Source organism: Epinephelus moara, chromosome 17 (assembly GCF_006386435.1).
Source record: "Epinephelus moara isolate mb chromosome 17, YSFRI_EMoa_1.0, whole genome shotgun sequence".
In the NCBI taxonomy this organism is placed as follows: domain Eukaryota; kingdom Metazoa; phylum Chordata; class Actinopteri; order Perciformes; family Serranidae; genus Epinephelus; species Epinephelus moara.
The window spans coordinates 4,525,732-4,547,376 of record NC_065522.1 but is presented as its reverse complement, the minus strand read 5'-3'; the positions used below and the strand labels follow the sequence as shown (position 1 = coordinate 4,547,376).

General features: G+C 40.0%; 2 protein-coding genes across 4 annotated transcripts in view; one reads left to right on the top strand and one right to left on the bottom strand.

Moving 5' to 3' along the window:
• nat16 (N-acetyltransferase 16) overlaps positions 1–736 on the bottom strand; it is a 52,029-nt gene extending 51,293 nt beyond the window's left edge. Inside the window, exon 1 of one of the 2 annotated variants that reach the window (XM_050066678.1) lies at positions 594–736. The gene's annotated coding sequence lies outside the window, so the exon portion shown is untranslated. The remainder of the gene's footprint in view (positions 1–593) is intronic. The other variant, XM_050066677.1, reaches the window with a different exon arrangement.
• Positions 737–19,407: 18,671 nt separating this feature from the next.
• The window catches only part of mtm1 (myotubularin 1), a 40,266-nt gene continuing 38,028 nt past the window's right edge, over positions 19,408–21,645 (top strand). For both annotated transcript variants that reach the window (XM_050066529.1, XM_050066528.1), the window contains exon 1: positions 19,408–19,490. The gene's annotated coding sequence lies outside the window, so the exon portion shown is untranslated. The remainder of the gene's footprint in view (positions 19,491–21,645) is intronic.

Below are 21,645 nucleotides of genomic sequence, written 5' to 3'. Positions count from 1 at the left end.
CAGTTGTCATGTGTGTGCTCATCTTTGATTATGTTGTATTACAGGATCAGCTAAGCAGATAGGATGGATGAATGAGACTTAATTGAATATGACCATAATGACCTTAATGCCATGTTATCAGTTATTATATGTTCAGCAATGTGATTAACTGGACACCACAGAAAAATCCTGTCTCTTATAGAAACATGTATGATGCTATAAGATTTTGATAAGGTTTTAACTAGCCTACATATTGAGCAGTTGTGTGTGTCGTCATTAGTGATACCACCGTGATGACCGAGCACAGAATATATGCAAGAGTCCAAATAATCCCGCAAGGTCACTATCCTGTCATCACTGAGAAGCCTACAACACATTTTAAGAATATTACATAATACCGATGGAGATTAAAATCAAACAATACCATAAAATCCGATACGTCACAATGTACCCAGCGGGCCTACTAAGCACCGCTGAGCACCGCACGCGCTCCATAGCCCATACAGGGATGCTGAAGGCTGGTAATTTTCCTTCACACAACCTCTTGGACAGCACGGAGCCATCCGTTATTTAACCGGCAGCCGCTTTCCAGCCGTCGGCTCTGCGGGTCTTACCGCGGATGATGGCCGATGGTGGTGTCCTTGGTGTCGGTGGTCGGAGGAGACAGGATGGTAGACGGTACCACGGCTGATGCACGAGCTGCACAGTTCCGGTGATGAATGAAAGACAGACAAACCGGCTCTGTCGGTGATACACTGGAGACTTAACACGAACCACAAGCCCCGCCTCTCCCAGTTCCCTACGTCAAGCCTCCGTACTGGACTCACTGGAGCGGCTCAGCATCACCGCAGCCCTCCCCCCTCAGCTATCCGTGTGTGTGTGTGTGTGTGTGTGTGTGTGTGTGTGTGTGTGTGTGTGTGTCAAAGGGACGTGCAAAGACTTCCAAGGAGCATAAGCGGTTGGGTAGCACACCTCATTTCTCCCCTTTTCCAGTAATTTAGAAGTGTTGTCTTTTTTTTTTTAAGTGGATCAAAATGTCATCAGATCTACTAAAATAAACTGAAGCATGATACACTTACAGCCTACTAGGCTATAAATAACATCCTATCAAAACATCAGTATAGATATCAGAAGAAACACAACCAAATGACCCTTTTTCTGACCTGAGGAACAAAAAAAAAGTTCACTTACTGTATTTATTTTTAGACCCGCCAAAAGCAGCTGATTGTGATGTTCTTATCTCTAAGCTTCAAAGATATGGATTTCAGGATGTTATTCTCAAATTATTTGTTAGCTATATTTGACATAGAGCAATAATTGTTTCTTGGTGAGGTGCTGCAGGGATCTATTCTGGGCCCAATGCTTTTTGAGCTTTATGTCATTAAGCTGCCTATTGCCAGTGTTTTTTATTGTTCTTTGTTGATAATACAAATCCTCCAGCTTCACATGAATGTTTTAGTAGTGGTGATGGTGGTAGTGGCCTGTAAAAGATTCAGATCCAAAGCACAGCTGATTAACTGTTTATACATGGGGTGGGGGTGGGGCATTGGGCCTATTACAAAAAGGCTTCTAAAGGGATTCACGCAACATGACCAAACTTCACGACCCCCTCACACACACACACACACACATACACACAAATATAATTTTGCCATGTGCCATTTCAAAACTCTCAAACCAGCTTTCATAAGGAGGCATCACTGTACCAGTGACAAATGCAATGCATATGATGTGCATATACAGTTGTAGTTATTGCCAATTCGCACTGGTTGAAATATTCATAGTTAATAGGTAAATAAAGATTTTTTTAAAAATATTCTTCCATTTCAATGAGAAAATACCACAAACATGTAGCCCAGATCTTTAGGAATAATACTAAAATTATGAAACTTTCTTTTACAACATGTCTTGACAGTCTTTTTAGATGAAAATTCACATTTGGAATATCTTTAAGTGATTGAAAACAGAATAGTGAAGACAGTTTTGTTCACTGATCTACCACTCTTTTTTCGTTCACAGTTTAGTCATATTTCATGATTATTATGGCCCTTCTGGTGTTGTGATGGGGTAGATGGGGGTTGAGGTGGAGAGATGGTCTGGGCATGGGGTAAGGGAGGAAATATTATGTAAATCTACTATAAACACTAGGGGGTGCAAAATAATGTAAAAGATCATTTTTTTATAAGCTGTCACTTGGATCATGTAAATGATAATTTCATGTGAGCATTAATGAAAAAAGTACATAATAATAGGCTAATAATATTGGTTAACCATGACAATAATTCATTTTCCTATTCTGTTTTTAAACTGATGAATAATGGAATTGTAAAACTGACCAGCTGTTGACCTCTGACCCCGTGGAGCCGGCCACCTGTTCCTACTCACAGTAGAAACCGACTGCTGGCCAATCAGAGCTCTTGTTGCTGTTGTGTGGGTCAGCCCTCATTTTATTTTTTTGTGACACCCTGCAAACATTTCTTAAAATAAATCACAGAAGAAATAAAGCAGGATTTCAGTTTTCCAATAGACATTACCTCACATGCACTGTAAACCCCAATCAGCTCACTCAACCAAAAATTTGGAAACATCTCAAAACTTTTAGTTTAATACAATACAGTAGCATAACATTTTTGAGTACACCAGGCACAAAATAAATGTGTGACATGACCTTTGTCTGACAGGAATTTTATGTCAGTGTAACATAAATTTTTGTTGTATAAGCATTTAATTCTTTGTCATATGAACATGAAAACACTGACTGTGTTTACAAGGTCTTTAGTATCCCGGTTTTGAGGCTTATCCCGGCTTTGAGCATATCCAGGATATGATGTTTACATAGAACACAGAGAAACCCGGTTATTCATATCCCTGTATACATGATAAATACCAGTAACCTGTTTTCTGATCACTGCATCCTATCTGCGCAGGCTTGTGTTACGTCTTTTATGTCTTTTGTTTACAACAGATTGAGCAGGAAATGTGATATATTTATTATTTTTAGAAGTAAGACAAAAATGAGACCTCTGTGGCTTCTAGTTAGTAAATACTCACGTCGCATTACAGCTATGGCTCATCCACTTCATCTTCAGCAATGGGAGGAGAGAGCGACAACAACTATTGAATACGTCACCAACTTTGATAGGTATTTGGCTGTCACTGCCACCACGCAGTACAAGGCAACAGTGGATGAAAATACGTAGCCGTGACTGGTGGGATAGGATCGTTCTCATGGAGTTTACAGATTCAGAGTGGAGAGAAAACTTCAGAATGAGTAGGGCATTCTTCAGCCGGCTGTGTGACGTAGTTGAACCATTCATGAAACCTGGATAAGGCCAATCAAAACCAGGATACTAAAGACCTTGAGTGTGTTTACAAGGTCTTTAGTATCCCGGTTTTGATTGGTTTTTTTAAGTATCCCGTTTTTGTGTTTGTGCATGTAAACACCATATCCTGAATTCAGAAACCGGGTTATGCCCTTTTCCCGGTTTCAAGAAACCCGGTTTTGCCACCTGGTGTACTCCGATAGAAGCCGGGATACTGGTGCATGTATACGCCTTATCCCGGTCTCTGACGGCTGCCCGCCGTGTGCGTAGGTGCCAGAGTGACGCACCAGATATACAAGCAACACGGCGGCAACGAGCACTTCCCATTTTTGGAGCGCGAAGAGACTGAATTTTGTATTTTACGTATTTTCATCCACTGTTGCCTTGTACTGCGTGGTGGCAGTGACAGCCAAATACCTATCAAAGTTGGTGACGTATTCAATATTTGTTGTCGCTCTCTCCTCCCATTGCTGAAGATGACGTGGATGAGCCATAGCTGTAATGCGACGTGAGTATTTACTAACGCTAAGCCCGCTAGAAGCCACAGAGGTCTCATTTTTGTCTTACTTCTAAATATAATAAATATATCACATTTCCAGCTCAATCTGTTGTATAATAAATATATCACATTTCCAGCTCAATCTGTTGTAAACAAAAGACGTAGAAGACCTAACACACGCCTGCGCAGATAGGATGCAGTGATCAGAAAACAGGTTACTGGTATTTATCATGTATACAGGGATATGAATAACTGGGTTTCTCTGTGTTCCATGTAAACATCATATCCCGGATATGCTCAAAGCCGGGATAAGCCTCAAAACCGGGATACTAAAGACCTTGTAAACACAGTCCTGAAAACACATTGTACAACTGTTTTTTTTACCTTCATTGGACTATAAAAATATACTGTGGCATGCTCAGAGTGTTTGATTTGCAACAGTGTGGTTAAAGGAATGATCTCTGCCGCTGGACATGCACTTCATCTCACCTCAGCACAACTCTACATTAGATACTTTAAAAACCACACAGGCAGGAGGTCACTAACTGTGTATAAGACTTAACTCATGGTGCAAAATGTCTTTTACCACAACATTAACTGTAGCCTATTTGAAGCATTGTGAAATACATAAACATTAATCACTGTGTAATGGGTAATGTGAGTGATTTAAAACACATTTAAACAATTTTCTTCAGCTTATGGCCTTAAACACATTGTCTCCCAACATGCTGAAAAACTCCACCCATTCAGCCCCAACACACCACAACATAGTAAGTGCACAATGACAGTGTTGTTTATTGGCCTTAAACTAATCAGGTAGTATCAGCTTCATACATTTTAGTCAAATTAACTCAAAACTCAAAATTGTTGACTTAACATAAAAGAAAAACATGTCAAGCTTACAAGAGATGAGTTTTTGTGTCAAGTGAACATAAAGTTTTTATGTCAGTTTGACAATCTGGGGCATCTGTGTAGACTTAACATTAAAATATTGTGTCATAGATGGACTGGGGTTTACAGTGTGGTTTGATGACACTGCCTGACACATCACCCCAAAATCTTACATAAATCTTACTGAGGTACAATTTTGTGGTACACAAAGTACCTCAGAATTGAGTAATTCAATTTTATGCTACTTTATACTTCAGCACTATATTTTAGTATTAATTTTGTACTTTTCACTCCACTACATTCAGCAGGCATCTATGGATACTTGCACTTTCAAATTTTACATACAAAATTTATGTTCAAATAATAGATTATTATGCATTGTTATAAATGAAAATGTCCATATAAAGTATGTAAGTAATATAAATGAGCTTTCTCCACCAGCTATTAATGCATTAATAGTAATGATTGAATAATGTGGTTTGGATTAGGTATTAATTTAGGTTAGTGTTAATCTCTGTGTTCATATATTGCCATATGTATGCAAAATATGTAGGTAGCAGGACAGCATTTTGGTATCAGAAGCATTTTCATTTGCTGTCCATTTGTAGTCCAAGTAGTATTGCCGATTCACATTTGAGTGAGCTTTGGTCCAACAGTCCATGTGGAAAGCAAAAGAGGCAGTGGCCAAAATGCAATCTCAGAATTTACTGGAATTTGGCTGGTGGCTGGTGCTAATTTCCATAGTTCTGAGATTGAGTTAGCATTACTTCTTATAATAAAGCTTCATCTGTCCCTTCTGTGATGGGTTAAAGAACATTTACGGACAACAGTTCCTGCGTTATTACAACCTTTCTCCTTTGGTAGTTTTGGTTTAGTATCATTTAGAAAAATTCTTACTTTTTGATACTTCTTTCACCTGAAGTAGTGATGTCACAGGTCCCCGGAGTCCATTTGTACATCACTGTAGCAAGGCGAAATACTGAGCTTAGGGGGGTAGGGTTAAGGTTGCCTGTAAAGTAGTTTAATAAAAAGATGAGGACATTTGGACTATATTTTTGTCTTGTTTGAGGATATTGGGACTTAATTATCATTGACAATGTTTAGACTTATTTGTCCTACTGATCCCAAATAGCCAGAAGAAATCAAAAATACATACCGAACAAAAGTCTAGGTCTCAGGAGGATATAATAAAAGCAATAATATCCATATGATTATTTCTTTTTAACCTAAATATTCACCATAATGCTTAAATTATCACAAAAATAACCACTGAATTTATTGTTGCTTTTGTAAAATGTAGCCTTTTTCATATTGAAATGATTTTGGGAGCACAATCCCTGCTGGAAAAGCAGTTTGTCTTTGTAAATAAACAACTGCTTTTCAAGTCACTTGGTCAGTGACTTCCGGGGTCAGACACAGATGAAAAAAACATCCTTAAACACCAGCATGATATGCGGCTGGTTGCTATTATAGTTTAATGGCAGCCGGCAGCGTCAGGGGGAAACACATCAGGACAATAGCGAAAGTTGAGACAATGAAAGTAGGGTGGTTGGTAGCGGTGGTGGATGGGTCCAACAACCAACGACTTTCACCCAGGAGAGCGGTGTTTGCATCCCCTAAGATCATAAAGCCAAGCCCTGCTCTTTTTTCCTAAACCCAACCACGTGCTTTGTTGCCTAAACCCAACCAAATGTGTTAGCTGCTCAAGGAAAAAAAATGTCAAACGTAAGTGTATTTTGAAAGAAGACAATGCATGTAACAGGCAGAAGTTGACAGTGTCCCAGGACATCAACAACCAACACAACCAGGGTACCTTGGACGTCGTATCTGGATGTGGAAAGTCCATGACCAAACGTCAATATGTGACAAGGTCAGAGTGAGAATGTGTTAGAAAACCCCCACCCACTGATTATGCTATGAGTCTTTTTTTTTCTGCACACAACTATTAAAATACCTGTTTTTTGTGTCTAAAAAACTGCTGGAAACAGTGATGACCCACTAATTTAGATCTGTTTTTTGTTGATTGTTGGTCTCGAATACTGGTCTGCTGTGGTCTTCAACTTGACAGACGTCCCGTCTAGATAACACACCATCCATCTTCCGTCCCACCCTCATGGCAAAGCAATGGTAAATTGAGTGCTCTCATATAGCGCTTTTCTACTCTTGCGACCATTCAAAGTGCTTTTTCACACTACATGTCACATTCACCCATTCACACAATGATGGCCAGCTACCATACATGTTGCCACCTGCTACTCAGTAACTATTCATACATTCTCACATACTGATGGAACAGCCGTTGGGAGCAATTTGGGGTTCAGTATCTCGCCCAAGGATACTTTGACATGTGGACTGGAGGAGCCAGGGATTGAACAACTGATCTTCCAATTAGTGGACGACACCCCTGAACCACAACCACCACAGTCAGTTCATATACTACGTCATTCTAGAAACCTTATGATCTGATATTATATGATATGATATGATATGATATGATATGATATGATATGATATGATATGATATGTATAAAACATGCAAATGTAATGTATTTGTTGTTATCAGCAAGCCACAATTTTCTTCTAGCGGGATGATAAAATAATTTCAAAGAACAAGAAAGCAGTGCTCAATATACCTCCCTCTGTAAACCCGCAGACCTTTGAATGACAGAGCTCAGGACATCCACCAATGGAACCTTGTGTGTGAGGTAATGTATTGACAGGGAGATGTGTCCTCATCTGTGTAATCAATGCCACTGCACAGGTCCACACTGCTGATAGGACTACAGTCACATTGATTAAAAAAGTAATTTAGTTTGTTAGTGCTCTCCCAATTCCCATCACAGGATGGCTCTGAGCTCCTGGCTTGTAAACTGTGATGTATCCGCTACTGTACCAAAACTCACCAACATCATGCCTTATTTATTTTTCTATGTGCATGTTATTTTTGTGCTTTATTGCATATTATCCATTGTGAAAACATAGCAGCCATGCACATCCAAAAAAAACTAAGGCAGGTGCTTGACAAAAAGAATAGCAATAAACAACATGAAAACATCTGCACACTGTAGCTCCCTTAAGTGCTCACTTGTGGATGTGCCAATAAATTGCTAATTTTTTTCATCTTGATCAAATAGATAAAAAAAAATAAAATATTGTGGACATGTTGGTATAACAGAGTCATACAGGAAATGTTGCGGTTACAGTGGCGTGCAAAAGTTTGGGCACCCATGGTCAAAATTTAGTTTCCTGTGAATAGTTAAGTAAGTAGAAGATGAACCAATCTCCAAAAAGCATAAAATTAAAGATGAAACATTTCTTCAGTATTTTAAGCAAGATTAATTTTAAATTTCAATCTTTTACAGTTTCAAAATAACATATAAGGAAAAGGGTCTGAAGCAAAAGTTTGGGCACCCTACATGGTCGGTACTTAGCAGCGCCACCTTTGGCAAGTATTACAGCTTCTAAACACTTCATGTATCCAGCTAAGAGTCTTTCAGTTCTTGTTTGGGGGATTTTCACCCATTCTTCCTGCAAACAGCTTCTAGATCTGTGAGATTTGTTCAGTCATCTTGCATGCACTGCTATTTTGAAGTCTATCCACAGATTTTTAATGATGTTTAGGTCAGGGGACTGTGAGGGCCATGGCAAAACCCTCAGCTTGCTCTTCTTGAGGTAGTCTATTGTGGATTTTGAGGTGTGTTTAGGAACATTGTCCTGTTGTAGAAGCCATCCTCTATTCATATTCAGCTTTTTTTTTTTTTTTTTTTTTACAGATGGTGTGATGTTTCCTTCCAGAATTTGCCATTCTTCCCTCTACCTGTGAAATGTTCCCCTTGCCACTTTCTTCCCTCTACCTGTGAAATGTTCCCCTTGCCACTGGCTGCAACACAAGCCCAAAGCATGATCAATCCACCCCCATGTGAAACGGGTGTTCTTTTCATGAAATTCTGCATCCTTTCACCCCCAAACATACCTTTGCTCGTTGTGTCCACAAAGTTCTATTTTAACTTCATCAGTCCAAAAAGTTTCCAAAAAGCATCAGGCTTGTTTAAATGTTCCTTTGCAAACTTCTGTTGCTGAGTTTTGTGGTGAGGACACAGGAAAGGTTTTCTTCGGATGACTCTTCCATGAAGGTCATATTTGTGCAGGTGTCGTTGCACAGTAGAACAGTGCACCACCACTCAAGAGTCTGATAAATCTTCCTGCAGGTCTTTTGCAATCAAACGGGGGTTTTGATTTGCCTTTCACAATATCCTATACGAGCGGTTCTCTCAGAACGTTTTCTTGGTCCTCCAGACCTCAACTTGACCTCCACAGTTTCAGTTAACTGCCATTTCTTAAGTACATTACAAACTGAGGGAACAGCTACCTACAAACACTTTGCTATCTTCATAGAGTCGTCTCCTGCTTTGTGGGCATCAGTTATTTTAGTTTTCAGAGTGCTAGGCAGCTGTTTAGAGGAGCCCATGGCTGCTAATTGTTGGGACAAGGTTAGGAGTCAGAGTATTTTTAAAGCTTTGAAATTTGCATCATCTGGAATTTCCTAATGATGACTGTGAACAAGCCAGAGCCCTAACAAGCTAATTAAGATCTGAGACCCTGCTTGCTGTCTTGAAGTGCCCAAACTTTTGTGCAGTGCTCCTTTCCTTTTTTTAAAAAAACAAAATAATACACTAATCTTGCTTAACATTTTAAAAAGCATGTTTCACGTTTCATCATTAACTTAATGCTTTTTGGAGATCAGTTCACAGTGAATGAAACTTGGGGTGCCCAAACTTTTGCATACCACTGTATGTGGTATAGGTCACAGGACAACCCATTTTCTAACTTTTTACAGCACATCAATGCCAGAATTCTTACATTATTATATTTAGAGACATTTTTAAAGTCATAAAAAAGACCAGTTATCAATAAAGCTTGAAGATCTCCAAAGGGAACAATGGAGTGTTGCCTTTGTATCTATTAGAAACAGTACTGCCTGTTATTATACCATTGTCTCCAGTCTTGTCACATTTTTGCGTGTAAAAAAACATGGTTTTGTGGCACAATCACAGCTGATGATGTCTCTAAAAAAACCAATTGCTTTCCATAATATTATACTGGCTGAAAACACAGCAATGTCTCTTAAAAAAAAACAACGACTTTCCGTGGCACTATCCCCGCTGAAAATGCTGCGATGTCTCGGTTGAAAAACAATTGCTTTTTGTGGCAGTATCCTGGCAGGAACTGCAGCAATGTCTCTGTTTACTGTTAAAAAAACTTTTCATTGCACTATTCTGGCAGGAAACACAGTGATATCATGGTAAAAAGCAACCACTGTACATGGCAGTGTCCCCACTGGAAACGCAGCAAAAAAAATAACCACTTTCCGTGACACTATCCTGGCAGGATTCACAGCGATATCTTGGTATGAAACAATTGCTTTTTGCAGCACTGTCCCAGCTAAAAAAAAAAAAGGGTAGATAAAAAAATCACCTACACTTGGTGGCTAAAAGTCCATTGGAAACACAGCAATAACTCACTAAAAGACATCCAGTTTTGTTGTTTGTTGGTCTCAAACAGTGGTCAGATCATATATTACGTTACTTTAGAAATATTGATATGATACATATGAAACGTACAAATGTAACGTGTTTGTGATTTGCAGGAAAAATACAATGCCAACATTTTCCTCTGGTGACTGGGCTGGAAAACTTACAACTCACTCACTCAAATCCCTGATAAAACATTTACTATATAACAAGGTATGAATCAATGTAAATGTTACCTTGCCTTCTCATTTGGGCTTGTGAGACAAAATCAGACCATTACTTAAGTTTCTGGTCATCTGTACACCAGCATATTTCAGGGTATTGTTCATTTCATGTAAAAACTGACTCTCTTAAATCATCATAGCATGTACAGTACACAAGAGACTCACTCACTCAGAAGCTTTCCCTGACACACACAGCTCATTGTTTTTGAGTGATTTTAGAATCAGCAATAATTCAGTGGCCAGAGAAGAAATACCAGTTTGTAATTGTGCAGCTAAAGATTGTGGTGATCTAAGTGTAACATGTAATCAGGGCCAAACTTTAATTCATATGCACACATCCTTCATTCTTTGACAGAAAGATATTTTCAAATAATTTTACTTGACTAATCAAGTCCTAATTTATTAAACTGCGCTCTATAGTTTAGTCTCTGCAATCTATGCAGCAGGTAATTACTTTAGAAATAACTGTATTAAGTATGGCTATAGCTGCAAAACTTACTTGGTAACTTGGAGTCACTTCCAGAGGTGTAAAAAGACTACGCCACTATTTACACACCACCTGTGCTCTGTTGTCCTCTATTGTTACAATTTGGAACTGCAGCTAAGGCATCACATCTCCTCTGCACCTGTTGATGCTGCTGTGCCATGTGTTTCTGCCTAGAAATAAAGTCTCTTCTGTTCTTTTTTCTGGAAAACATAAGGTTGGGGGCAGATAAAGTCAAAAACATTGCACACAATTTATATATTTTTTTCAAGATAAAAAGCCTAAAAAAGAATATTGGACATATTTGAAGAAAGAGTGCCTGAGCTTTAAGCCAGAAGCCCTCTGAGGAGCATCAATGTAGCAGGTACTGTTAATGCAAACAAGATGAATACAATTTCAGTTAAATTAAATGTTGGTAATAACACTTTTTACCAAATAAGGAATTTCAGTTTTTGGCTGATGACTTTAGCATTAAAACTTATTGTGCACAGTGCTGGATCTTTTTGCCCATCCTATATTAACCATAGGATAGCACAGAATATCCACAATACCAAAGAAAATAAATACATTGATTAATTAATAAATACATTATACCCTAAATTCTAAACCTCAATCATTTTACATTCCAAGGCTTTTTTTTAAAAACTCAACAGAGAGCAGCATAATTTCAGCTCAGCACTGAGACATTCCATAGTTTGACTCCCAGAACTGAAACACATCTGCATTTTACATTGGTTCTCACTTTACATGTTTGATAAATACACAACCCTCTGAAATTATAATTTCTTAATTTACCCTAAAACTTCCAATAAAAGCCTAGTCCCAATTAAACGCCCAGTCCCTTTTACTAGTCCAGTGTGGCTACACATTTAGACAAATAAACGCCTGTGTCATTTAGACGCCTGGTCTGTTTGTGACTGCCAACTTAGTTTGGCTTAGTTTAGAAGTTAGCGATGTCTTTCACTCAGTCTCGGTCTCTGCTGTGTTTAGCTATTTCCCTGCTTTCCTGTTAGCGTTAGCACTACTCGGCTGCCACGCTAATGCTCCAACTCCAACTGAGCCGGGAGCCCAAGAGTTGGAACGTTAGCATGGCAGCCGACTAGTGCTAACGTCCCTACGCTTCTCCGCCAGGCTCAGTGAGCCAGAGCTGAGAAGCGTGGGGACGTTAGCGTTAAATTACACCTCTAGTTCTTCACATAACAATTTTTTAATTCCTTCAATCTAGAAATGATGAATTTCGCTTATTGCTCCTTTAAAGCCTAATCTTTAACTAAGTAATATTCATATTGGTTTAAATAAACAATTTGATTGTACCACCCGATATTTGCTGAGCAACAGTTTTGTATGAAAGGAATTAAAGGCCTGTCCCAAATATAGCCTGTTGATTTCAGTAGTTTATGCAAATTATAGCCTTGGTTATTAATTGGAATTTTACGGTAAACATTTTTTCATAAACAGGAAGACAGACTAGAGGGTTTTTGTTCACAACTCAAAAAACTATTTCCAATGTTTTTGAATACATAATGTCTAGAAATTTTAAGGTTTAGGATGGCACAAACAGCTGATTAGTAGATTCAAGATAATCAGCTTTATGTATACTCTAAGAGCTCTTTTCTGAAATTTAATTATAGGGACTATATTTGTTTTCTTTGCATTTGCCCAAATTTCAGCACAGTAGGACATATGGCATTGCAAGTGAACATAGTACCATATATACAAACATTTCTTGTTTAACAACTCCCTTGTCTTATAAAGAACCGCAATAGATATTTATTACAAACAAGAACAAGAGCTAATAAGAAATAAACACAAATAAACAACTTGCAAACAATAGTAGAAAAAAAGGATATGATATGTGCAAACTTACAAATTTGTCGTTGTTGTTTTTGTTGTTGTTGTTCTTCTTCTTCTTCTTCCTAGATGGCTTTTGCCTTTTCATTTTCTCTTACTCTGATGCTGTTTACATACAATCCACTCCATTTTCTTTATGTTCCATTTTTTTGAAAGTCAAGTTTTTTTTGTTGTTTTTTTCCCCAAATGATCCAGTATTCTGTAGCTATCTACTCTACTTTACTGAATACAATGAATCAGTCAACATAGTCTGAGAGAACTGGAGAGTAAACTGTATTAAATGATTTATAAATTAATTGAAATAAAAGCTGGAAAATTGTTGTTTTTATTAAATACAAAACATAACAAATGGAGTTGAAACTTTGATTATTTTTTCTCTCTTGCAGTGTACTTCAATTGCAATTTTATACAGACTACATATTTATGTAGTTAACTCATGACTTATTAATTATAAAAACAAATTTGCCAATCTTTACTGTTTTAGCATTTTGGTTCACTACTCATTGTGTAGTTTTAAACTTTAAGTACACTGTGAAATATTTAACTGTACATTTACAGTAAATTACTGGCTACTACTTGCATCACTATCACAGGGAATTTCTGTATCATTTTTACAGTAAATTGTTGTGAAATGACAGCTGTATACCGTGATCTCACAGTAGTTATACCTACATATTTGTATACATCACGCGCCACGTGCATGACTATTTACATCACACGCCCCCCCACCGACACACTTCCTCACGCCGTTCCAACTGCAGCTCAGAGCACAGCCCCGCTCACCAGCGCCCCCGTCCGACCATATCAAACATTAACCCTCCCACCTGAGACATTCCCCATACAGTCCATCATAAAGCACAGACCACCCCGCCCTTACTGCACTAAGACTGTGAATTACAAAAACTTATCCCCCATCTTCTGCACTCCTGCCACCCCCTGTACTACTCAAACCCTACAACACCTGAAACTGGCTCTACTCAACACCCGCTCACTGACCAACAAAAGTGCCATCCTACATGAATTCATCACTGACAATAAACTGGACTTCCTCTGCCTCACCGAAACCTGGCACAAACCCCTGGATTACTTCTCCCTAAACCAGACCACACCCACTGACTACACCTACACCGACAAACCCCGCCCAGACGGACGGGGTGGTGGCGTTGCTGCCATCTACAAGAAACGCTTTAAAATATCCACAATCTCCATACCTCCTGCTCAGTCCTTCGAACAAGTCGCCCTCAAACTGTCTGGTCCCACTTCCCTGGTCATCGCCATCATCTACCGCCCTCCCAAACCAAACAACTCCTTCCTCTCAGACCTCGCCGAATTCCTCACCCAGCTATCCGCCGTATCCCCCTCAATTCTCCTGCTGGGGGACTTCAATATCCACATCGATGATCCAAACTGCAAAAGTGCAATAGACCTCCTGGAACTGCTCCACTGCCTTCACTTCACCCAGCATGTCAACTTCCCCACCCACTGTCGCGGCCACATCCTGGACCTAGTCTGCTCCGCCGGTCTCACCCTCCACCAACTCTCCAGTACCAACCTCCACATCTCGGATCACCTGGCCATCACTGTGGACTTCAAGACCCCCCTCCCTCCCCCAAAACTCAAACGCATTATATCCTTCAGAAATATCAAGTCCATCTCCCCCTCTGCTTTCTCTGACTCACTGGCAAATACTCTGTCCACATTCATCACCCCGCTGACCCCAAACCCCTCTGACCTGGTCACCCTCTACAACAACACACTGTCCCTCTGCCTCGACAAACTGGCTCCCTTAAAAACCAAAACTGTCTCATTTACTCACTCATCTCCCTGGTACACTCCTGAACTCCGTCACATGAAAACCCGTAAGCGCCAACTTGAAAGACTTTACAAGAAAACCAGTCTCACAGTCCATCTCCATGCCTATACAGACCACCTTTCAAACTACAAAGACGCCCTCACTGCCGCCCGGTCCAACTACTACTCACAACTCATTCACTCTGGCTCCAATAACCCCAAGACTCTCTTTTCCACCGTCAATAAACTCCTCAAACCCTGCGACAACACCCTCTCCTCCATCACAACTGACAAATGCAACTCCTTCCTGGCATTTTTTCAATCAAAGATCGAAAACATCTACACTCAACTCGGCAACCCCCCCCCATCTCAGTCTCTCCGGCGCTCACCGCCTCCACCACCACTCAACCACTGTCACACTTCACCCCTGTCTCCCCCCTGGAACTCCTCCCCATCATCTCCAAGATGAAAAGCTCCACTTCCGTCCTGGACCCCATACCATCCTCCATCATCAAAGTCTGCCTCCCAACTATCTCCCCACTCATCACTACCATCATTAACTCCTCCCTCACCTCTGGCTCTATCCCGAAATCCCTGAAACTGGCCGCTGTCACCCCCATCCTCAAAAAACCCGGCCTGGACCCTGACGTCATCTCAAATTTCCGTCCCATCTCGAACCCTCCCTTTCTGTCAAAAATTCTGGAACGTGTTGTCGCCTCCCAAATCAAAACCCACCTCCGCTCTCATGAACTATATGAACCATTTCAATCCGGATTCCGCCCTCAACACAGTACCGAAACCGCCCTCCTCAAAATCACTAACGACCTCCTCCTCTCTGCCGACTCTGGCCACCTCAACATACTCATCCTCCTCGACCTCACTGCTGCCTTTGACACCATCAACCACACCACTCTGCTGTCCCGCCTACAAACTTCCCTCAACATCACTGGCTCTGCTCTCTCCTGGCTCAAATCATACCTCACCGACAGACATCAGTTCATCCACGTCAACAACTGCACCTCTGCCACCGTCCCCCTGCTTCAAGGTGTCCCTCAGGGCTCGGTGCTTGGTCCTCTCCTCTTCATCATCTACCTACTCCCCCTTGGTTCCATCATCCGTCGTCATGGTCTCCATTTCCACTGCTACGCTGACGACATCCAAATCTACATCTCCACAAAATCCATCACCCCGGCCACCCGCTCTACCCTCACCAACTGTCTGACTGAACTCCAATCATGGCTGCAAGCCAACTTCCTCAAACTCAACTGTGACAAATCTGAAATAATACTCATCGGCCCAAAATCCTTCTCTACAGCAACACAAAACTTCACCCTCAGCATTGACAACACCACCCTCTCTCCCTCCCCATTCATCCGCAACCTTGGTATCATCTTCGACAATAACCTCTCATTTGAACATCACATTAGCCGCCTCGCCCAAACTGCCTTCTTTCACCTTAGAAACATTGCCCGTCTCCGTCCATTGCTCTCCTTCTCTGCCGCTGAAACTCTCATCCATGCTTTCATCACCTCAAGACTGGACTACTGCAACAGCATCCTCTACGGCTCATCATCCAAAGTCCTCAACAAACTTCAGTACATCCAAAACTCTGCTGCCCGCCTCCTCACCCACACCAGCTCCCGTGAACATATAACCCCTGTCCTGCAAAACCTACACTGGCTCCCTGTCCCGTACAGAATCAATTTCAAGATCCTCCTCCTCACCCACAAAGCCCTCCACAGCCAGGCCCCCTCCTACCTCACGGACATGCTCCACCACCACACTCCCTCCCGCAACCTTCGATCATCCGACAAAAACCTCCTCTCACCTCCACACAGGACCAAGCACCGAACCTGGGGCGACAGAGCCTTCTCCATAGCCGCCCCCTCCCTCTGGAACACCCTCCCTATACACATCCGTGACTGTCCAAATCCATCCACCTTCAAATCACTCCTCAAAACCCACCTTTTCAAATCCGCTTTTAACCTTTAACATTAGCTTTTCGTTCTCGGTTCCTCATGTGCCCTCCTTTTCTTTGTTTTGCACTATGCTTTTGCACCTTGTTGTTTTATATTGTCCTTGTCTTCTGTTTATGTCTTTGCACTTACATGTATGTACTTCTTTTCTTTGGTTTTAAATGTAAAGCGTCTTTGAGAGCTGTAAAAGCGCTGTATAAATAAAATGTATTATTATTATTATTATATTACTGTGATTTAGCATTATGCTCATAAAATTACTATATGTAACTGTAACTTCACAGTTTATGTACATTTGATCACTGTGGTTTAGCAGTATGCTCCTGTAGAATTACTGTACTTCACCGTAATCTCACAGTTAAACTCCATACATTAATGTGATTTAGCAGTATGCTTCTGTAAAATCACTATATTTACCTGCATGAATGTCACAATAAAATGTTGTTAAATATCACAGTAAAAGCCTGTAAGGATGATGATGTAAGTTATTGTGAATTATTACAGTTATATATTGTACCTTCCAGGAAATAAGTTGCAGTGTAGGCTATTGTCCTACTCAAACTACCGTCCCACTTTATTAAATAGTGTCAGGGTGAGAGGAGCATCAAGCGCAACTTTCTTAAAATTTATGTAGATTCTACTGTTTGGTACATTCCAAGATAATAACACTTTTTAAAGTTCCCCTCCTGATAACAATTAAACCCCCTAAAAACTCAGCTCTGTTCATTAAAATGACATATTTAGAAGTTTTTCTATGAAAAAAACCCCTTCATGCCTTCATATGGCTTAAAAGCAACTCTATACCTTTTTTACCTTTTCCTCACATACTAAGCACAGAGCTACAGTATAAATATGAAACCTGTCTCCGCCTCCATCTCCACCCTCAGCCGCTTGCATGCAGCTTGAGAAACTACATACATTTGATTCTGCTAATTGCTCTCTACAAAGTGACAAACATAATGTGAATAGATAACATTCATCTCTTGACCATTATTCATCATAATGTGTTGCTAATGTTAGAAAATACCTTGTTCCTGATTGCCAGCTCTGACAAGCTGAAGTGAAAGTGAACGTGAAACTTGGCTTGCAAAATGTAGCTACACCTTTGCCTCAATGTTATGGCATTACTAGTTCCAAAGGCATGTGATGTATGAAACCCTGGTTGTCTGAATTCACGTTCTTGTCATTGTTACACTGCAGATCCAAGGTGGAAATGCTCAGCCACAGTGCAGACTATTTATTTTACACATGATAAGTCTTGCAGTGTACAAAACACCACAAGGATGTGTTTTCAAGGAAACTGGAAAAAAAACTGGATTTTACTGGAGGGGGTCTATAGTATTGTCTAGAAGTAGAATTTAGATTATTGTTTAATCATTGTTTTAATGCAAGTACTTAATGCAAGTTTGTGACATTTCACCAATAAAGACTTTTGTTTGTGTCCTTCAACCCAGCACATGTCAAACATTGACACAATTAATGACATGGACACTGTGGAACACTGGAACTGGATTACTGCAGCTGTGAGATGAGACTGATCTTCTGAAGCTGAATGGGGGCTTGATGGACCTGGAGGTGTCCTAATCGAGTCTTCTGAAAGTAAGCTTTTCATGGTGTGTCTGCACATGCAGGAGCAGCAAGATGTACCAGAGAAGCAGGTTGAAATGTTGGAGGCGTGTCCAGTTCTGACTGAAGCAGTCATGTCAGGGATGCTGCCTTGGACTTATCTTTATTGGTGGGTCAAAGCAGTTTCATATAGGCTCATACAGTCAGGGTGAAAGTCCAGCATGTGATCTCCAAGGCTGCAGTGATACAACTTGTATAAGCTGTGAGAGACACCCACACATGTTAATGAATTTTAATGATATTTATTCACAAGCATGAAAAAAATTACAGTAGCAAAATTATAGTAACTGAGATAATGTTATAAATCTACTTTACAAACCTACTTTACAAATTACTCAAATGTAAAGTCAATAAAGGGACAGTGCTGGGTGCTGTTTGCATCCTATCCTGGCAGACTTTAACATTATGACCACCTTCATTATCTTCCAGATTTTGTTTTGGTCACCATAGTCCCGAAATGTGTGTAGTAATGCAGGATTTGGGATTCAAATAACATTATTTTTCAGGGGGAGGACCCCCAGACCCCCTTCTGTATTGTGCCCCCCCTCACTTTTCAAACCAATATTCATATAAAAAACAGACACAATTGTCACTTTAAGTGATCTATAAAAAGGAATATGATATCACTCACATTCTTTTTCATATGGATAATATGAATTCATCTGCCTTTGACACAATAAATATAATCTCACTCATGGTTATATACCTTATTCATTGCAGCAAGTGGAGGAATAGTAAGCCCTTCTTTAACTGGTTAATAAATTGATTTAAGCAGAGTTTTCTGTCAGTGGATAAAAAGAACTCCAGCAGGACTGCAAGAAAGATAAGTGTCGACTTTTCTCACTTTTCTTGTCATTTTGAATAATCCTTGTTTTGGATCTTGATGTTTTTGCTCCATTTTGTTAACTTTGTATACCTGGTGTTTTAATTCATTAACTTACAATTCTTATTTATTTATATATAAATCTCCCCTCAGTCTATTTTGTTGTTGTTGTTGATTTATTTATTGATTTATTTTGATGTGATTTTTTTTTTTGCTGTTTATAGAAGGAACATCCTCTACGAGACAATGTTTGTTCTACAAATGTTAGATAATAAATCATAATAATCAAAAAAGGAAAAAGAAAAAAAAAAGAAAGAAAAGGAATATGGCAACCCATCTGAAAACTACCTTTCCCTGCATTCCTTGCACGCGCAAATTTGACAACCAGCCAATCCGCGCCATGACAGCCCGGCACGTGACGTAGGGTAAGTTCCTGCTGTGGCTTGAGGGAAACAGATCGACATTGAGCCACGGGAGAATCGCACTTTGCGGGTAAGATAAGACATTTGGCCCCAACGAGGCCACCTGAGTTTGTATTTAGTGTTCTTCGGAGGGCTTTGCCGGAGGTTTCTGTCCACTGTGGCTCAGAAATAGCCTGAATTTCGGATGGAACAAGCTGTCGTACCGTCTGGGCCTTCGCTATTTCCTGGTGCAACTCTACAGCTGTGTCTATGGGAATGGCCAAGTTGGAAAAGTTCAGTTTAGGGGGTTGTGGTGGAGTTTTGTTGTTCTCCACTACGCTTGTAGCTGTTCTGTGGGCTCGTACATGGCCATGAGAACTACCCGGTTCTGTCGCCGACTGCATTCTCGATAGTGCAATAGACTGAAAGCCACCCTTGGGCTGTGTGTTCATACCTTGGAGCTGGTATCCACCCCGCAAACTGCTCCTCTGCTGTCAGGTTGTGTTAGTCTGTGGAAAAAGCTAGCTAACCGTACCACCCTGAATTACACTGTACCACACACCGTCTACTAATAACAACTGAACTTTAACTCCGCGCTCGTTATTTTTGACGATATTATAATTGTATCTCTTTGTGCTTCCAGACAAATTCCAGTATGTACACATATAGTCTGTGTTGTCAAAGTGCAAGTATTTCTGCTTTGCTGTAATGGGATTTAAGTCGGCCAGCTGCTGATGTTAAAAGCCAACAGGTCAGAAACTGCTCCAGTGCTGAAGATGCTCAAATACACCAACAAGGCTTCTGTTCCAGTATGATTAAAGGGGGAAGTAATAATGTCCTGTTTGACTGTGTTTCTGTTCTATAGAGACCTGTCAGTGCAGGTTGTGCACACTGTGCTGCTGGCCTGGCTCACTGCACCAGCTCAGATCAATACATCAGCATTTCTAATATTATTGATAGGTTTCATTATGCCACATGTACATCAGTATGGATCTAACGTTACTGTATGGGTTGGCTGATCAGCAACAAGAAACTGCAGTAAGGAACAGTGTTCATTTTGATTTAGTTTTAGTTCTTTGACACATATATGTTAGTTTTTGTCATGTATTTATGATTTTTACATCTTCTAAGCTTTCCAAGGCTACATCTGCAATTTTGGATATGTAGTCACTGTGGTTACAGGTGCCTAGAGTTGCAGGGATATACTGGTTTTAGGGGTGCAAGATGTTGGATTTTTTGCCGATATCCCAAATGACGATGTATAACAACTCATTTGACTGATAACTTATATTAATATTGATATATCCACTTTTTTCCCCACCTAATTTTAGTGCTCATCAAGTCTCTTCTTTAGTGGAATTTACATATTATCAATGCATACGCTAATGTTGATGGCCCACCAACAGATGGAGATGTGAAATACAGTACTTTTAAATGTATGTAATATTCATTCATTGTGCAAATTAAGAAAAAGCATGTTGGTCCATTCTGAGTTCATTTTAAAGCCAAAATTGGAATATACTGATGATGTGCTGATATTAGTATAGTTACAGGTATCTAGGGTTGCAGCAATATACTTGTTTTTAGGTATACCATGATATAAAAGTATAAAATGGCAACTGGATGAATAATCACCTCTTTATTTTAGTTAGCGTAATAAAATGTTTGTTTAAGCAAAAATAACCCTTCTGTTTTCATACCTGTAAGGGTCCTACTGACTGGTAATAATGTAAATTCTGTAATACCGTGAGACTGAGATACAATATTTTCTGAGACAGTTATCCTAGCCTGAAAATCTCATACCGTTGCAACCCTACATGAGGTTTTTGTGAGGTTAATAGAAAACTAAAGGCACTGTTTATTGTAATCATTTCTCTGACTAGATCCAGTTGATAGCATACATCATACATAACTTTTTTTGCATGTTGATTTATTCTTTTTATCCTAGTGTTTTGGCACAGTTGCAGATAAAGATTAGGCAACCTTCAATTTTCGTACCATGGTATACCCAGAAACCGTATGCCATGGTATGAAAATTGACAGTTATCATACCGTTCTGAATCTGCTTATTTATGGCAGTCGTCTCAACCTTTTTCATGACAAGAACTCCTACAATCCTCCTCCTGGTACAATTTAAGTCACAGACTCCAACTTTACCTTAGGGACCTCCAACTGAAATTACTTTAGTTGTTGGACATGAGGATCCTTTAGTTGTCAACTACAGTTGAGGAATAAACATGGAGGAA